The sequence below is a fragment of the Lolium rigidum genome, chromosome 2, assembly GCF_022539505.1.
Source record: "Lolium rigidum isolate FL_2022 chromosome 2, APGP_CSIRO_Lrig_0.1, whole genome shotgun sequence".
Classification (NCBI taxonomy): domain Eukaryota; kingdom Viridiplantae; phylum Streptophyta; class Magnoliopsida; order Poales; family Poaceae; genus Lolium; species Lolium rigidum.
The window spans coordinates 7,187,490-7,200,952 of NC_061509.1; the positions used below are offsets into that span (position 1 = coordinate 7,187,490).

The window sequence follows — 13,463 nt, forward strand, 5'->3', positions numbered from 1 at the left end:
CCCACCCCTCCGCCACGAGCCGCCGTCGACCTGCCGTCCCGCCGCCGCTGGACCGAGCTCGGAGAGCCCCTAGGAGCACCGCCGCCGTCCGCTACTGCCCCGCGCAGAGCCGCACCGCGAGCGGGTAATGGAGGTCCCGCCGCCGCCGGCACCGCGCGGGCTTTGCCCGGCGGCCCGCGCCGGCGGCGGCGGAGGAGGGGGGGAGGAGGGGGAGTGGAGGCGAGGGGAGCTAGGGTTCGCCCGGTCGTCGCCCGCGGGGGACGACCCGAGCGAATCGTTTCGGACTCTCCCCACCACAAGGACTCCTGCAACATGATATCATGGCCAGACCCAAGCCATACAAAGTACGGTGCTCTGTCCTTGCAAAATTTGCAAGACAGTGACTAACCCTGTGAGCTTTGCTCAACTACTTTCAGATACTTGATGGATCCAAAGATGTAGTTTATCAAAATATACAGCAAGATACATAAAGACCATTACTCAAGTAAACAGTGGTGATCTGGTCATCTGGGCATCGCTTTGGGAGTACTAGTGTATTCTGATATTGCGTCCATTTAGCTCAGCAGGTTTCTGTAAGAACACGCGCAGAGTGTCTCGTGTCTTTTGTATTAAGATAGATTAAGAGTTTGTTACAGCCTTAGAATCGTTACCTTGTGTTTTCAGATTGTTTAACGTCCTAAATGTTTTCAGAATGCGCAGTTTTGTAAATTCATGCCGTGTGTGTTCCAATCTTCAAACTGGACGAAGCGCTGTCGACGTGTGTGAACACCGGTTAATATACCTTCTTTCAATGTGCAATAGAAGTACGCATTTCAGTATTTCACTAGAGAAAGAGATCATGTTAGAGCATCTTCAATCGCGTCCCTCAAAGCATCCTTCAAAGGTTTTTTTTATGCTCCGGACATTTTTTCGGCTCCAGTTGTGCACTTCAACCCTCTTCCGCCCGGCACGATCCAATACGTTGTCCGGCACCTCAAGCCTGTCCCCGCTCTACAGGGAACACTTCGGACGTGCCGGACAGAGCGCTAAGCGAGGCGGCAAGTGGCAGGCCCGACGCGTCATTGGCACACGAACGACACCCAACCGTCGCCTACCTCGATGTGTCTTCTCAGCCAACTGTTGGGAAGGGGAACCGCCGGAATGGCAACCGCGTCGATCAACACGTGAACTGCCAAAATAGAGCGCGAACTCCGCGGAAGAGCAACCACGGCCCTCTTCGATATCTGCGCCGCCATTCATTCCCGCTCAATAAGACCCCTACGTCTGCGCATTCGGATCTCCAACCGGCCAGCGCCCTGCATCTCAAAGACTGAGGCGGAAGAGCAACCTCTCCTCTATGACCATGAGCAACCTCTCTTTGCCATCGGAATTCGATAGCGAGGGGAAGCCGCCGAGATGGCGTCATTGGTGGGAAAGAACCGCCACACCTAGCATCTCTAGCTCCCTATCGACGGACGACCAGGAGGAGGAGGGGGCACCGTTCTTGACGACGGCCAGGACAAGGAGAAGGAAGAGGAAGAGGAAGATGAAGAGGATGAAGATGCCAGGTGGAGACGGTGGAGGCGGAGGAGGCGGCTGAGGAGGCGGTGGCGGCAAAGAAGGAGGCAAGGGCCCGGGCGAAGGCGAAGGCGGAGGCGCAGTCGGCGTGCATCGACGATGATAAAGACACGAAGGACTACTCGTCGGAGGGGGACACAAACTCCTCGGACGCGTCGAACGCCACTACCTCTTCGGAAGAGGTGACGAGCAGGAAGCGCCTCCGTGAGGAACTGAGGATGACGAGACGGGACCATCAAGGAAGAAGTAGCTTAGTTTAAAATTTAGTTTGAACATATTTTTCGCAGATTTTATATTTAATTATTTTAAACATGTTGCACTACTTTTAAAATCTCGATTTTACCTATAAATTTCTCTCTATTGAAATGAAAATGCAAATAAAAAGAGTTATTTAATGTTTGGGGCGCGTTTGGAGGCCGCGACGCACCCCAAACGTGGTACGAAGCGGAGGCGTCCCCCAAACGCTCGATTCGGCGCCGTTCAGGGACCTCGCGACTTGAGGTGCTCTTAGATTCGCTTTTAGAGCTTTTGCTTCCAGACGAAAAGCATGATCCATGGAAGTAAAATCCATGCTCGCACGAACACTCCGGAAGAAGAAAAAAAAAGCTTAGATTTGTATTCAGTGTGAAGCCCCCCCGGCCCAATAAGAAGTTATCTTAGCAGGCTGGCAGGCGTTGAACCGGAAAAACATACTTTAGCTGCTCTCCGGTTGACGACATGAGGAGCACACCTGCTCTCGAGCCGCTAATGGAGTAGGATCCGTCGAAGTACATGACCTGGTCGCTCGGGTCGGCTTCCACGGGTAGGGAAGATGCCGCTTCTTCTTCTTCTTTGGTCGATTCAGCAAAGGAGGTCGCACCGGATGTAGAATCGACAATTTGATCGATTCTAGGCAGCGAGAACGGATCCTTTGGGCAGGCCGTGTTCAAATCCGTGAAGTCAGTGCACAATATTTTGTTAGAGCTGTCATTTTAGGCACCACGACTGGATTCGCAACCCATGACGGGTGTCGGACTTTGCGGATGATCTTGGCTACCTTCACGTCCCGAGTTGTCTCGGAGGAAGGTGATGAGCCCTATTTATCGGTGAGGCTTGCCCCAATGGTGATGGGGCATCCTCCACCTTCAAGGAGCGAGACCTTCTTGGTAAAGGCCGCGATCTTCAACGATGCACTTGTTCCGCGGGGGAGGCAGAATGACCTGCCCTAGAGGTTGTGTAACCCCTAGGGCCGGCCCCTTGGACCGCTCCCGTGGGCGACAACCGCTATGGCGGGATCTGCAGTTGCCTCAACAGCTGGGCGGATAGGATGTTTAGGCCTGCTCCTCCATCAACCATAATCTTGGACGCCTTCACATTGTTGATGGTTGATGAGACCACCAACGGAGGATCCCCATGCCGGCGCTACGGGACAGGTGATCCTGGGCATCAAAGGTGATCGACACGGTCGGCCATTTGAGGGGGCAATGCGCCTCCACGCTAGGTTGCCCAACACACACTTTCATGTTCAACCGCTTTGACGGGGATGTGCGAGGGGAAGGCCTACGCACCCCCTTGAATGCACAACACGTCACGCGACCATAGGTTAGGCCGAGCTCGGCCCCGTGCTACCCTTTGATGGGAGTACGTCCGGTGTTGGGGGAGGAGCGTGATTATCTAGAGCCCACCCCATCCTCGGTTCCCTGGTAGGCTGCGTCTTGGAGCCACCCCTGCTAGGGGCATGATTCCTTCGAAGTGTGGGCATGTCGACCGGTGGTACCGGAGGGAGTAACCCACCAGATCCACAGCGGAACGAGCCAAGAGCCCACGACTAGGATGCTTTCGATGGCCTCCGGCTGGAAGTGCAATAAGGCGTCGACGGTCGCGAGCGCAACCCCCGGGTCGAGAAGCTCGGGCAAGGGAGGTGGTTGCTCGCTGCCCACCTCGACTAGGACACAGGCGGCCGCCCCTCCTGGGCGGGCTGATGGACCGGTGTCGCCTGCTAAGGGAACGAACGTGGGGGCACCCGTTCCATCGTCGGTGGGGCCGATGCGCCCCACGTGGCTTGAACCAAGCGTCGGATGCACCGCTCTGCGTGGCTCTCCCCGACGGGGCTGCCCTTCCCTCCGTGCCATCATCCGCGAGGCGGACAAGGCTCCTGCTGCCGTTAACGAGACCAGTAGATCACCCGCCTTGCTTGCGGCCCCTACCTGGCGCGTCAGATGCCGTGTTGTGGATTCGAACACCGGGGAAAGAGCACATCGAGATCTATTGACGGTCGAGAGGGAGCTCACAATCCTACAGAGACGCATGTTTTTTTACCCATGTTCAAGTAGCGATGTCCGAAACCCTACGTCGTGCAACTATGTTGTATGTGGTGGATCTTTTCCCGATACAGTGTTTCTTCCCCGGGAGGGAGATGCATCTTTCTTGCCTTCCTCCTGCAGCTCGGGCTTCCTTTTATATTGCTAAGGGGACACCACAGTGTGCCGTAGCGCCACGTTGCTTGGTGCATGGCACATGTTCAAGACGTGGCGTGTAGGTTCGGCCGTCCGCGCCGCGTGGCTGAGGCTATTACCTAGATGGCGGGTGCCAAGAGGTCTAGCTTTGTCGCGGCTTCGCAGATTCTGGCTTGTCATGCCGGAGAGGTGAGTGTGTTAGTTTTGCGGCTGGCGTCGTCCGATCCAGGGCCTTCACGAGTCTTGATTCCCCCTGCTCCTCGGGATCGGGTTCTTGCCCAAGGGACCGTGTACCCTTATTCGCACAGGAACACCACTTTAATTAGAGAAGTACTCCCTTCATTATAGGTTTGGTAATGATGTTGACATGACTAGGTTTGGTAATGTGTTGTAGTGCTGCTCTGACGAAGTCCTGTAGATAGTCGCTTTTCGGTGAAACCGAGTCGTTGAGGAGTGATGACGCTGACACTGCTAGACAACCTCGACAACGACTCTCACTTTCGGCGTTGTGTGTGTATACAAACTGTGTTATAGCGGTGGCCGCATGTGCCTTCGTGACGGTCATGTTTCATGACGATCGGCAAGGCCTGCACTGATTTTTGGCCGGTTTTGGTTTCCCATTAATTAGCTGCTCAACTCTCTTCAGCTTAATTAATAATACTTCGTCTTATTTCAAAGTAAAAATTAATGTAACAAAATCGTTGGGAAAAAAAGAAACCAACACCAAAAGAATTCTTTTGTCTATCGAATCATTAACCAAGTTTCGCACGTTGAAAAATCATAGTAACAAAAGGATATAGCTTGTACATGGTACCAAGTACCAACTACATCGGGACAGTGCTTGTATTAGTAGTGTCAATGTAAGGAGTACATCGTGCCGCCAATTAATTTCTTCCCGCCGAGGAGGAGCAGCTAACGCGACGGGCTCGTGGTGTCAAGAGGAAGCCAGCACAACGAAGAAGCCATGACACTGGGCCGTGGTCTTCGTGTTGGGCCTTTTGTGTAGCCCGAGCGAACGAGAGGCGCAGAGTGCGTGGCTGGTTGCGCAAGCGCAGCAACCTCTCCCGATCGTTTAGTCCCACCTCGCTGCCTGGGAGAGGAGAGTCGGCCGAGGGAGGCTATAAAAGGAGGCGGAGGGCAGCGGGTAAAAGCATACCTTTCTCGGCCTTTTGGCTAAGATCAAGTGTAGTATCTGTTCTTATCAGTTTAATATCTGATATGTGGGCCATTGGTCCACAACGATATTAAATTTATTTTTTGTGGGGGAGGGGCCACCACAGTAGCTTGCTGCTGGGCCTCTCACGCGTCGCCCGGGCGTTGCACTGCTGCCTGGTGCCTGGCGCACCCCAACCAAAGCTGAATCAAAATTTAATACGTGTTCAAAACAAACTGAAGAAGAACTTCCCGAACCTCTGTTCAGAAGTAAGCCTGAGAAGTCCTACAGCTACAGATATGCAGTATTGTCGGATGAATCATAAACATCTGTACTTATCCACACAGGCGCGGAGGCGACGATGAGGAACGCGTCGGCCGTCCTACTCCTCCGCGCGCAGCTCACCGAGCTCGGCGCCTGCTTCCCCCAGCGACCCTCGGCTCGGGCGGCGCAAGGCAACTCGATCTCGAAGGCGGTGAGCGGCGGCGGAGGGGACGGTGCTCTGTCCGGGAAATCTGAGCGAGCGGACGCGAGGAAACCGTTCGGAAGGGTGAGCGTAATTTGTACTGAAATCAGATGCATTGCTGGGTTCTTCCATGGGAAGGAAGACGCATCACATTGAAGGTAAGAACCACCACTCCAGTTGTTTGTGTCTCTTGTGAAACCAGGACTGCATGCTGAATTTCCTCTTGTGCCAAGTCAAATTGGACGATTTTGGATCCCGATGTACTGATAATATATTAGCTACCGGATTCTTCCCAGCACCATATCAGATATTCTCCGTCAGTAACTTGTTTGCTGAAGGTCAGAGATCCATTTGTATTGTCTCTGAAATCGCTAGAGTTAGTTTCTTTATACATTGCTGCATTTTGCACATGTATGCCGAGGAAGAACTGCAGGACTGAAGTCATTAAAACCAATGTCCGCACACTTTCTCCAAATCATATGCGATATGGAATCCTAATGACTTACAGCCAGTGAATGCAGTATGTTCCGTTACTTGCTGGATTTGTATGCACAATCACTCACTATACAAATGGGGGCAGGTGTATCATGAGTGTTTGATCTACATAAAGGGAAGATATGCATGTATCTGTTAGTATTAAATTTCTCATGTCCATCATGTTCCCTGATCAATCTTTACCGGAGTTGAAGAATTGAGCAAGTGCTGTCAAGCAAGAACCATCAGAAGCCACTGCAACAACTGGTGGCCCATCCAATCTTTTCAACCATAACGGGGAGCCATCATCCAAAAAAATTCTTTGGGAAAATTGACCCTGACATTTTGTCAGATGAACTTCAGAAATTGCTGCAGGAATTGATAAAATCAGCAACTCAAGTTGATCTGGGTTCTTTGGTATAATTGTGCTCATAAATCATGAAATTTGTATCCTTATTATGCATGTACCCAGCTTCCTTTTTCCATGATGCTGCCAGATACCAACTTAAGAACTTTTATGATATCATTATGTTTGGTCAATATCATAGAAAGTGTATGTGTGGTGTGTGCTATTGGCCACACTACCGATACATTGAATCAAAATAAGATGTTACTCCCTCCGATCCTATTTACTCGATGCTCTGTTGTGAACATAGGTAGCAATACTCACTAGAGCTCCGCGTCGATTAAATGTGATCAGAGGTAGTACATGTGTTTGAATGAAATTACATAGACGTAACTGATAGATCATGTTATTGATTGGATACCGTTATATTGATAAATCATGTTATTGATATCCTAATTATGTGCCCAATCACCTTATCATCCTTGTCCAATGCACCATAAGGCTGTCAGATAGCAGTTTAAGAAGTTATCGCTTCACTATTGCTTGCCTTACAACTTGGAAGGTGTGATTAGTTACTGTACAGATAAACTGCACTAAAAGAAGCTGGTACATGTGTATGAGAGAATGAAATGCACATCCAAGTTGACTTTGGTTTATTTAACTGAACTTCACGGAAGATTCCACTTTCTGGAGGGGACTATATATTTGCCTTTGAGTTGAACAACTCATGTACCCTGCTGGAGCTTGCACCCTATTAGACAGTTCCATAACGGAGTATATTTTCTGCTTGTCCTGTATTTTTGGTCATGGTGCTGTATATGCCAATCATTATAAGAACTTTTTTGTCGCATTTGTTTTTATAAGAACCTTTTATTGCCTTCAGAGGAACAAGCTAAAGTAAAAATTGTTCTAGTTTTCAATACAGTTTTTCCTGAGAGAGGTACTATCGAGCAAGTTCGGTGCTCTTCTAATGGTTCTAATAGAAGTAATTGGCACAACAGCTGAGATTGGAAAGGATGCTATTGCTTACCGAGTTTACTGTATGAAAACAGAGGAGGGCTCTGATTACCTTGTTGATCACTCGGTTATCATGTATGTTACTCTAGTTTCCAATTTTCCTTTACAGTTTGATTGTGCCAATAGTGTGTTATCAAGATATGTCTTCATGATAAAACGGACTTCTATCATATCATAAGGCAAATCAACCATTTGCAACCTTTAAATGTTTTGTTCATGATAAAACGTGATTTTAAAATTTCCCGAATCTAGCACTCGCTCGGCCGTCCAGACGCCGACTGGTGGCCGACCAACTGTAACACTCTAACTTTTCAACCTTGTTTAGTTGTTCAAAGTGTAAAAATGAGGGGGAACAAAAACTTTTTCTAAATGGTAGAGTTAGATGAACTGCATTGATCTGTTTGATAAGATGAATTGTCTTGATCTGCTTGCTAGAAGATTGTCTTAAGCTACCTCAAAACAAAACCCTTCTTTAGGTTAAACCAATTAGCAACTCACTAACTAAAACCCTAATGTGGCCAAGGAAAAATATTTTCCTTTCCACTACATAAAACCCTTTGTCACATCTCCTCGGTGTCTTCTCTTGAGGACCTCAACACATGAAGATCACTTCTTCTTAACTAAGTCTTGACTAATCCAAATTTATGTTTAAATCCAACCTTTACACCTCTAACTCAAATCTTCCCACTGTGGCAAAATAAATGCACCTATCTTAAGATCATCTCTGTGATGTACGTCAGCTCACCCTATCCTTTATTCAAGATTTGAAAATTATCTACTCCCTAATCCCATCTATGCCTCGTACCCTAGACAGCAACCTTGGAACAACTTTAAATTTGGCTAAGTCAAAAACTGTTATCAGATTCAATTTGGGAGTCTTTAGCTTTATTTATCCATTGTCATCTAAGGCATTGCACTTGGCCCTAGATCTACCTTGTTGATACGTCTCCAACGTATCTATAATTTCTGATGTTCCATGCTTGTTTTATGACAATACCTGCATGGTTTGCTTGCACTTTATATCATATTATGGCATTTATTGGACTAACCTATTAACAAGATGCCACAGTGCCGCTTCTGTTTATTATGTCCGTTTATTGCGTAAAAGGCCCAAAAACCAAAGTGCTCGGAAAAATTCAGAAAAATTACAGAAATTCTATTTCATCGGAAGACTCACGGAGCCAGAAGGGCAAGCCAGGGGGAGGCCCAGGGCCTCCTCCCAATAGGCCGGCGCGGCCTGGAGGGTGGTCACCCCACCCTATGGGGTGGGCCCCTCGGGACTCTTCCGACTCCGACTCTTCGCCTATTTAAGCCGTCGTGACCTAAAACTTCGACACCGATTGACGAAACTCCAGAAAGACTCCAGGGGCGCCGCCACATCGCGAAACTCCAATTCGGGGGACAGAAGTCTCTGTTCCGGCACCCTGCCGGGATGGGGAATTGCCCCCGGAGTCATCTCCACCGCCGTCTCCACCGCCATCTTCACCGCCATCGCTCGTCTCCATGATGAGGAGGGAGTAATTCACCCCCGGGCTGAGGGCTCCGCTGTAGCTATGTGGTTCATCTCTCTCTTTATGTGATCTAGTTGAATATCATCTATGTGCTACTCTAGTGATGTTATTAAAGTACTCTATTCCTCCCGCACGGTGTAATGGTGACGAGTGTGTGCCTCGTGTAGTACTTGGTGTAGGCTATGATTGTAATCTCTTGTAGATTATGAAGTTAACTATTGCTATGATAAGTATTGATGTGATCTATGCCTCCTTCATAGTGTGATGGTGATAGTGTGCATGCTATGTTAGTTCTCGGTGTAATTGTGTTGATCTATCTTGCACTCTAAGGTTATTTAAATATGAATATCGAATATTGTGGAGCTTGTTAACTCCGGCATTGAGGGTTGGTGTAATCCTACACAATTAGTGGTGTTCATCATCCAACAAAAGGGTGTAGAGTAGTCCTATTATGTGATCATTGTTGAGAGTGTCCACTAGTGAAAGACATATTTTATTCAGATTGCTATTACCACTCATATACATCCATACTACTTGTATTTCACTATCTCTTCGCCGAACTAGTGCACCTATACATCTGACAAGTGTATTAGGTGTGTTGGGGACACAAGAGACTTCTTGCATTGTGATCGCAGGGTTGCTTGAGAGGGATATCTTTGACCTCTTCCTCCCCGAGTTCGATAAACCTTGGGTGATTCACTTAAGGAAAACTTGCTCGCTGTTCTACAAACCTCTCGCTCTTGGAGGCCCAACACTGTCTACAAGAATAGAAGCACACGTAGACATCAAGCTATTTTCTGGCGCCGTTGCCGGGGAGGAAAGGTAAAAGGTACTCACACTCCGGATCTCGGCTACTAAGCTATTTTCCGGCGCCGTTGTAAGTACTCGAAGCTATTTCCTTTAGATTCTGCAATTGCATCTTTTGGTTTCTTGTTTACACTAGTTAGGCATAATGGAAAGCAACAGTGAGCTTTTATTTCTATTTCCTGAGTTAAGACATGGATTGTTTGCTGCGAAAATTAAAAAACCTATGGAATCTTATTTGCATGCTAGTAGCAATGATATTAGTATGAACTCTTTGAACACCATTGTGTTGGAGATATGCCCAAGAGGCAATAATAAATGGTTATTATATATCTTTGTGTTTATGATAATGTTTACATACCATGCTATAATTGTATTAACCGAAACATTGGTACATGTGTGATATGTAGACAAACAAGAAGTCCCTAGTATGCCTCTTAAACTAGCTTGTTGATTAATGGATGATTAGTTTCATAATCATGAACATTGGATGTTATTAATAACAAGGTTATGTCATTGTATGAATGATGTAATGGACACACCCAATTAAGCGTAGCATAAGATCACGTCATTAAAGTTATTTGCTATAAGCTTTCGATACATAGTTACCTAGTCCTTATGACCATGAGATCATGTAAATCACTTATACCGGAAAGGTACTTTGATTACACCAAACACCACTGCGTAAATGGGTGGCTATAAAGGTGGGATTAAGTATCCGGAAAGTATGAGTTGAGGCATATGGATCAACGATGGGATTTGTCCATCCCGATGACGGATAGATATACTCGGGCCCTCTCGGTGGAATGTCGTCTAATGTCTTGCAAGCATATGAATAAGTTCATAAGAGACCACATACCACGATACGAGTAAAGAGTACTTGTCAGGAGACGAGGTTGAACAAGGTATAGAGTGATACCGAAGATCAAACCTCGGACAAGTAAAATATCGCGAGACAAAGGGAATTGGTATCATATGTGAATGGTTCATTCGATCACTAAAGTCATCGTTGAATATGTGGGAGCCATTATGGATCTCCAGATCCCGCTATTGGTTATTGGTCGGAGTGAGTACTCAACCATGTCCACATAGTTCACGAACCGTAGGGTGACACACTTAAAGTTGGATGTTGAAATGGTAGAACTTGAATATGGAATGGAGTTCGAATATTTGTTCGGAGTCCCGGATGAGATCCCGGACATCACGAGGAGTTCCGGAATGGTCCGGAGAATAAGATTCATATATAGGAAGTCATATTCCAAGTTTGGAAATGATCCGGTGCATTTATGGCAGGTTCTAGAAGGTTCTAGAAAAGTCCGGAAGAAACGCACTATGGAAGGTGGAGTCCCGGAAGGACTCCACAAGCTTGGCCAGCCAAACCCTAGAGGGGAAAGTCCAAGGTGGACTTCCCCCCCAAGGTGGCCGGCCACCCACCCTCATGGAAAGGTGGGAGTCCCACTTGAGGTGGGAATCCCACCTTGGGTAGGTTTCCCTACACATGGAAGGTTTTGGGTTGGGGTCTTATTCGAAGACTTGTACACCAACTCTTGGGTGTTCCACCTATATAATGAGGGCCAAGGGGAGGGGGCCGGCCACACCAAAGCCATAGCTTGGCCGCACCCCTTAGTGGCCGGCCACCCCCTCTCCCCAAACCCTAGCGGTCTCTCTCCTCCACCACATCCCGCACGCTTAAGCGAAGCTCCGCCGGATTGCTCCACCACCACCGACACCACGCCGTCGTGCTGTCGGATTCAAGAGGAGCTACTACTTCCGCTGCCCGCTGGAACGGGGAGGTGGACGTCGTCTTCATCAACAACCGAACGTGTGACCGAGTACGGAGGTGCTGCCCGTTCGTGGCACCGGAACCGATCGTGATCAAGATCTTCTACGCGCTTTTGCAAGCGGCAAGTGATCGTCTACCGCAGCAATAAGAGCCTACTCTTATAGGCTTTGGAATCTCTTCAAGGGTTAGTCTTGATCATCCCCTCGTTGCTACCGTCTTCTAGATTGCATCTTGGCTTGGATTGTGTGTTCGCGATAGGAAATTTTTTGTTTTCTATGCAACGTTATCCTACACATTGTTGTTAATGATATGGAAAATTCTAAGCTTGGGGAAGCTGGTTTTGATGAGCATGATATTTTTAGTCCCCCAAGCATTGAGGAGAAAATTTTCTTTGATGATACTTTGCCTCCTATTTATGATGATTATAATGATAGTGGTCTTTTGGTGCCGCCTACAATGGAGAGTAAATTTTATTATGATTATACTATGCCTCCTACACTTGATGAGAATAATAATGATAGCTACTTTGTTGAATTTGCTCCCACTACAACTAATAAAATTGATTATGCTTATGTGGAGAGTAATAATTTTATGCATGTGGCTCATGACAAGAATGCTTTATGTGATACTTATATTGTTGAGTTTGTTCATGATGCTACTGAAAGTTATTATGAGAGAGAGAAATATGGTTATATGCATCTTAATAATATTAAGTTTCCCCTCTTTATGTTGAGAATCTTGAAATTGCGCTTGTGTTGCTTTTCTATGCTTACCACTTTGTTCTTCATGAATTTATTTGTGTACAAGATTCCTTTTCATAGGAAGTGGGTTAGGCTTAAATGTGCTTTGAATTTGCTTCTTGATGCTCTCTTTTGCTTCAAATACTATTTGTTGCGAGTGCATCATTAAAACTGCTGAGCCCATCTTAATGGCTATAAAGAAAGAACTTCTTGGGAGATAACCCATGTGTTTATTTTACTACAGCAATTTTTGTTTTGTTGAGTGTTGGAAGTTGTTTACTACTGTAGCAACCTCTCCTTATCATGTTTTTGTGCCAAGTAAAGTCTCTATGGCAAAGTTGATACTAGATTTGGATTGCTGCGCAGAAACAGATTTGCTGTCTGTCACGAATTTGAGCAGAAGTCTCTGTAAACAAATCAAAAAAATCTGAAAATTTACGTGTGTGATCCTCAGATATGTACGCAACTTTCATTAGTTTTGAGTTTTTCCATTTGAGCAAGTTAAGTGCCCCTTTCAGATTCGTTTTTACGGACTGTTCTGTTTTTGACAGATTCTGCCTTTTATTTCGCATTGCCGCTTTTGTTAAGTTGAATGAGTTTCTTTGTTCCATTAACTTTCAGAAGTTTTGTGCAATGTCCAGAAGTGTTAAGAATGATTGTGTCACCTCTGAACATGTGAATTTTTATTATGCACTAACCCTCTAATGAGTTTGCTTGAAGTTTGGTGTGGAGGAAGTTTTCAAGGGTCAAGAGAGGAGGATGATATACTACGATCAAGAAGAGTGAAAAGTCTAAGCTTGGGGATGCCCCGGTGGTTCATCCCTGCATATTTCAAGAAGACTCAAGCGTCTAAGCTTGGGGATTCCCAAGGCATCCCCTTCTTCATCGACAATTTATCAGGTTTCTTCTCTTGAAACTATATTTTTATTCGGTCACATCTTATGTACTTTACTTGGAGCGTCTGTTTGTTTTTGTTTATGTTTTTGTTTGAATAAATGCTTGTGTGGGAGAGAGACACGCTCCGCTGGTTCGTAGAACACATGTGTTCTTAGCTTTTAATGTTCATGGCGAAGGTTGAAACTGCTTCGTTAATTGTTATATGGTTGGAAACGGGAAATGCTACATGTAGTAATTGGTAGAATGTCTTGAATAATTTGATACTTGGCAATTGTTGTGC

General features: G+C 46.8%; 1 non-coding gene across 1 annotated transcript; it reads left to right on the plus strand.

Moving 5' to 3' along the window:
- The first annotated feature begins 5,144 nt into the window (after positions 1-5,144).
- Positions 5,145-5,342, plus strand: LOC124693899. Its single transcript, XR_007000343.1, has one exon. It is a non-coding gene; the product is annotated as a U2 spliceosomal RNA (small nuclear RNA).
- Positions 5,343-13,463: the final 8,121 nt, after the last annotated feature.